General features: G+C 47.5%; 1 pseudogene; it reads left to right on the forward strand.

Annotated features, from left to right (window-relative positions):
* LOC123481400 overlaps positions 1 to 949 on the forward strand; it is a 50,351-nt pseudogene extending 49,402 nt beyond the window's left edge.
* Positions 950 to 6,631: the final 5,682 nt, after the last annotated feature.

Consider the following 6,631-nt stretch of genomic DNA (forward strand, 5'->3'; position numbering starts at 1 on the left):
CCATGACCCTTCTACTTTCCTAACTATGGATCTCAAGCTTGTAAAACATGTAATATACAGTACCAGTCAAAGGCATCAAAACTATGAAATAACCCATATGGAATCATGTAGTAACCAAAAAAGTGTGTCCTAGAAACAAGCTGCTTTCTGAACAAGAATGTTGCAACCATTATACGTGTGATTTTCCTGAGCAACACTAATCTGAATCCAATTTTAGTCAAGTCAATTTGACCTTGACCTTTGTGCTAGAGACTAACGGTCTTATGTGCAGTAAAGATCTATCCATGATGATCATAAGGATATAAGTATGTTTTCCCTGTGGTATTCAGAGGCCGAGGGACAGTGATCTGATGTTTGGCAAAACATTGGCAGAAAATGACATAGATGTCATAAAATGTCATAATTTGATTGATTTATGTCTTTGGTACAGTAATCAAACATTTGGCAAAGAAAATTGAACAGTTGGGTCTATCAACTCAGGGGGAAAAGCATATGAAAGAGGACATTCTCAGCTCCTGAAAAATACAGTTTAGGAGGTTAAAATCATACATTTATGAGCTTGATGTACTTACTGTACGGGTCAAACTGACCCGGAACATAAACTGTGTTGGCCAAATTGAACATAAGGGAAGGGTTAAAAGCAAGATATGGGTTGGTCTGTGGTGTTCTTAAACAGCTTAGTGTGTGGAAATAGTAAGCAATCCTTAGTGAGGGGAACAAATTCCTTATATCCCATAATTATGAAAGATTACTATAATACATGCATGGACATGGTAATAATTGTGTCCCATCTTTTCTTCACCCAGGATTCTTTATAGACAAGATGAGTGACTATGGGACAGGCTTCCTCATGGCAGGCGTGGCCCTCATCGTCTCTGCCCTCTTCCTGCTCCTGCTGCACCAGATGAACCGCAGGGCTCAGGGGTCAGCCAGGAAGGGACATGCGTGATTCGCCTATGGGCAGCCAGAAGGGGGAGGAGCTGTGGAAGTGGATGGTAGACAGCAAAAAGGACTGTACAGACTGGGAGTATGAGGATGGAGATTGTCTTTGTAACTGTAGGTGAGAGAATGAGGTGGAGAGGAGACGGGGGGCTAGTTCAAAAGGAGCTTCCTGAGTCCAACAATGCTGAACAGACAAGGACCTCAACAGTATAGTGACAATCACATTCCTTCTTCTGAAGATGTATTATCTAAACTGTTTCTGCAGAAACGAGTGCCTTACTCACTCTCACAGCACTGGCAGACATCTCTTTTCTTCCCAGAGTTTAAATGAGTTAATAAAGAAAACTCTACCAGATGGCCACAAGTATCACAACAATTATGCAGTGATTCACTTTTGATTCACTACAAAACATAAAATGTTATAATGAAAGGTGCATTCCTCCACAACATTGTAGGACAGTGTAGTGCATCTGATCTCCACTCATTCAAATAGTTGGGACAGGTTTGATAACACAAGTGGAGCTTAGAGGTATTTTAAAGTAGAGTCTATGGCTAAACTCAGTGGGGGGATCATGTCAGAATATATTTATTGCTGGAGCTGGCACTAACTCAAATTACTTAGACAATGCACATTGCCATCATCCCAACATGAAACATTTAAGGGGAAATTATATTGTGTACTGTGAAACATTGCTCACAAAGGCAACAAATTAAGTTATTTCCATTTTCTCTGCTCTACAATGTTTTGTGCAAAATATACATCCAAGATAAGTAAACTCCACAGAACTGCAATAACACAGGCATTCTGATAAAAATCTTACCCTTGGAATAACACAAATAAGCCTAAATAAACTACTCACCTTCCATAAATCTGGAATAATAAACTAGAAACTGAGGTTTAGTTAAAGTAAGCTGTTTCATAAAAACTGGCTTGGGAATCTCCCACCACATGCAAACAAACACACACACACACACACACACACACACACACACACACGCACACACACATACCGTCACATACACACGCAAAGGCATACCGTCACGTACACACGCATGCACACACACACACACTCCAGGACCCTTTGGGTGCGTGAGATGGTCGACTGCCAAGTGATAGAGCCCACCTATTATCTTTTACAGAAGACTACCAGATCAAAGAAACAAAATAGCACAGGATTTCCGCCCCATGGAACTAAAACTCCTATTCTCTGATGTAAGTGTCTGTTTCATCTTTTGATCACTCTCCAGTCTAAACTATCTAAACCCACATCCCCCTTTCTTGTTTGAGCATATTGTATGCATTGTAAAAAGACATGTTGATACTGTATCTGTTAGGCCTACTGCTGATAGGTAGCTCTCTCTGCTCTCTCCCTCCCCTCTGTCTGTCCTTGATTGCAGGAGTGAAGTCTGGTGTGCGGGAGTCAGGGTTCCAGCTGTAGCTCATTCACCATATCACCTCAGCCTTTAAGACCCGGTCAAACTTACCACTCATCGTCAGATCATAGTCAAGACGACCATGTTAGTCTCGCTGCCGACTCAACCTGGTTATTTTTGCTCTTTGTGTTTTTGGTCTGTTCTATTTACTTTTTCTCCTGTGCCACAGATATTTGGAACCTGACTCCTGCCTCCGCTTCACTCCTGCCACCACCATCCTGCTCTCCATTACCGGACCTCTCTTTTGGACTCACCACGGACACTAGGACATTACGGTACCACACCTGCCCTGATCTGGATCTGTTACCCTCCCTGTACCTGGACTTGCTCTTCCCATATATTTGGAAACCTGGACTTTGAACATTGTAAATAAACCTGTTAACTTCTCTGGCTTGGTGTACTTGTCTGCATTTGGGTTCTTATCCAGTTAAATCATAACAGTATGATCTGACCAACATGAACCCAGCAGACAGTAGCTCGGATACCACCCCAGAGTGCACTCAAATTTGGACTGCCATAGCCAATCAGGGCATTTTACTTGGCCAACATGATACCCTGTTTAAAACGATTGCTGAGGACAGTCAGGTGCTGCTTAATCAGGTTCAATTACTCTCCAATCAAGTATCTGCCCTTACTACCCCTTCAGCCCAGATCAGAGAGCCTTTGTTCCTGCTCCAGAGCGCTATGACGGGAACATGGGAACCTGTGGCGATTTTTTGACTCAATGCTCGTTAGTGTTTGAACAACAGCCCCTCACCTACGCCTCAGAAAGAGCCCGTATTGCCTACCTTATCAACTCTACTAGCGGTTCCGCTCGTGCCTGGGGATCCGCGGTCTGGGAGAGTCAGTCGGACATTTGCAACGCTTTACGTTGCCTTCACCACGGAGATGAGGAAGGTTTTTGACCACCCCGCACGAGGCAAGGAGGCTGCGAAACGGCTGTTTTCTCTTCGGCAGGGGGCTCGTAGTGTGGCGGAGATGGCAGTGGAGTTTCGGACTTTAGCAGCAGTGAGTGGTTGGAATGACGAGGCATTACAAGGAGTGTTCATCAATGCTTTGTCTGAGACCTTAAAAGATGAATTGGTGTCATATGATGAATCGCCTACGCTGGATAATCTTATTTCACTCACTATCAGGTTGGATAATCGGATTCGGGAGCGCCGCCGGGAGAGGAGTGTTAGTTCCAAGCAACCTGTCTGTCATCAACAAACTCCTCCCTGCATCGTCCCTACGGAGAGAGCCGTGTCTTCCCGAATCGATACGAGGAGCACTGAACCCGAAGCCATGGAGGTGGGTCGTGCACGGTTGTCCTCAGAGGAGCGTGCACGTCGTATTCAGGCTCGGGTCTGCCTGTATTGTGGAGAAGCTGGTCATTTCGTTCCTTCCTGCCCAGTTCGTCCGGGAAAAGGGCCGGCTCATCATTAATGGGAGAAGTTTTGGTGAGCCGAGCAGCGGATTCTTCCTCTTCTCCCCGCATTCTGCTCCAGGCATCCCTCCAGTGGCAGTCCCAGAATTTCTCTGTTAGTGCGCTGATTGACTCTGGTGCCGACGAAAGCTTTTTGGATAGAGAGTGGGCTCAACAAATGGATTTGGAGACTGTTCCTATGGACTGTCCGCTGCAGGCTAAGGGTCTAAATGGACAATTGTTGACCCGCATTACCCATCAGACTGTTCCTGTTTGTCTTAGAGTGTCGGGAAATCATCAGGAGAACATTCAATTCCATATTATCGACTGCCCACAGACTCCCCTGGTCCTTGGTATCCCCTGGCTCATAAAACACAATCCACACATTGATTGGGTGACAGGTAGCATTGTTTCATGGAGCACATTTTGTCATGTGAATTGTTTGTGTTCTGCTCAGACTCCTGCCAGTACTGTGCCTCAACCTCCACTGGAGTCCATGGATCTTTCTGCTGTTCCTGACGTGTATCATGACCTGGCATCCGTTTTCTGCAAACACAGAGCTACTTCTCTTCCTCCTCACCGGCCTTACGACTGCGCCATTGACCTCCAGCCAGGAGCCCCGCTCCCCAGCAGTCGCCTGTACAATCTCTCCCGGCCGGAGACGGAGGCTATGGAGAACTACATTCGGGACTCCTTGGCGGCAGGTATTATGCGTCCTTCCTCGTCACCTGTAGGAGCGGGATTCTTTTTTGTTGCTAAGAAGGATAAGACCCTCAGACCCTGTATTGATTACCGTGGACTTAACAACATCACCATTAAGAACAAGTATTCTCTGCCTTTGATTAATTCTGCTTTTCCCCTCCTTCATGGTGCTACCATCTTTACGAAACTGGATCTACGAAATGCGTATCACCTGGTGCGCATTCGTAAGGGTGATGAATGGAAGACTGCCTTCAACACACCCTTGGGACATTTTGAGTATCGGGTTATGCCTTTTGGGTTGTCTAATGCCCCTGCTGTTTTTCAGGCACTAGTCAATGATGTCCTTCGGGACATGTTGAATCGGTTTGTTTTTGTCTATCTGGATGATATCTTGATTTTCTCAGAGTCCTCCCAGGAACATGAACTGCATGTGCGCCAGGTGTTGCAAAGGTTGTTGGAGAACAAACTGTTTGTGAAGATGGAGAAATGTGAATTTCATGTGTCTGAGACCTCTTATTTGGGTTACATCATAGCTCAGGGGGAGCTGCGGATGGACCCAGCTAAGATCTCTGCTGTCACGGACTGGCCAGCTCCCTCTACCCGCAAAACAACTTCAACGATTCCTGGGGTTTGCGAACTTCTATAGGAGGTTCATCAAGGACTACAGCCGCATTGCGGCGCCACTCACCGCTCTCACCTCCATCTCACGACCGTTCGCTTGGAATGAAGGGGCCGAATCAGCGTTCGAAGAACTGAAACATCGCTTCGCCTCGGCTCCCATTCTGATGCAGCCGGACCCCGACCGCCAGTTTGTCGTGGAGGTGGATGCATCCGACACTGGGGTAGGTGCAGTGTTGTCACAACGTTCTCCTGAAGATAACAAACTGCATCCCTGTGCTTTTCTCTCAAGGAAACTTTCTCAGGCAGAGAGGAATTATGATGTTGGAAATCGTGAACTGCTCGCCGTTAAGCTGGCTCTCGAGGAGTGGCGACATTGGTTGGAGGGGGCGGAACAACCCTTCATCGTTTGGACGGATCATAAGAATCTGGCTTACCTCCAGTCAGCGAAGCAGCTCAACCCCCGTCAAGCCAGGTGGGCACTATTTTTGGGAGATTCAATTTTTCTCTGTCTTACCGTCCTGGGTCACGCAACGTCAAGCCTGACGCCCTGTCTCGTGTTCATTCGGCTGTTGATACTGGTAGTAACCCTGAACCCATTTTGCCTCCTACCTGCAGTATTGCAGTCATCACATGTGACATCGAGGGGGATTGTTAGACAGGCTCAACATCATCAAGCTGACCCTGGGAGGGGTCCTCCTAACTGGATGTTTGTCCCTGAGTCTGCTCGCTCCCAGGTACTTCAGTGGGCTCACTCGTCTCCCCCTTACCTGTCACCCTGGAGTTTCGCGGACCCTTGACTTTGTGCGACGGAAGTTCTGGTGGGCCACGATGGAGGCGGACACTCGAGCCTTCATTGCTGCTTGTACGGTATGTGCACGAAGTAAAAACTCCACCCAGGCCAGCGCTGGTCATCTACGACCTCTACCTATACCCAGCCGGCCCTGGTCGCATATCGCTATGGATTTTGTCACTGGACTTCCCCCTCATCTGGTAAGACTGTCATTCTTACGGTGATTGATCGTTTTTCTAAGTTCGCTCATTTTTTGGCCCTACCTAAACTGCCCACTGCCAGAGAGACGGCTGATATTTTGGTTGAACATGTGTTCCGCCTCATGGTCTACCCACGGATATTGTCTCTGACAGGGGTCCCCAGTTTGTCTCCCAGGTGTGAAAGCTTTCTGTAAAGCTTTGGGCATTACATCCAGCCTGTCCTCTGGATATCACCCCAGACCAACGGGCAAGCCGAGAGAGCCGAACCAGGAGATGGAGACCGCACTTCGGCTGTGTCACTGGGTCTAACCCTGGGTCATGGAGCTCCATGCTCCCCTGGGTGGAATATGCTCATAACACCTTGACTAACGCTTCCTCTGGTTTGTCTCCTTTTCTGTGTGCTCTGGGCTATCAACCTCCCCTGTTCCCTTCCCAAGAGAGGGAACTTGCGGTACCCTCGGTGCAGTCCCACATGCGCCGCTGCTTCAAGGTCTGGAGGAAGGCCAGGGTAGCTCTGTCCCGAGCTTCGGCGTACAT

The sequence above is a fragment of the Coregonus clupeaformis genome, chromosome 19 (assembly GCF_020615455.1).
Source record: "Coregonus clupeaformis isolate EN_2021a chromosome 19, ASM2061545v1, whole genome shotgun sequence".
NCBI lineage: Eukaryota > Metazoa > Chordata > Actinopteri > Salmoniformes > Salmonidae > Coregonus > Coregonus clupeaformis.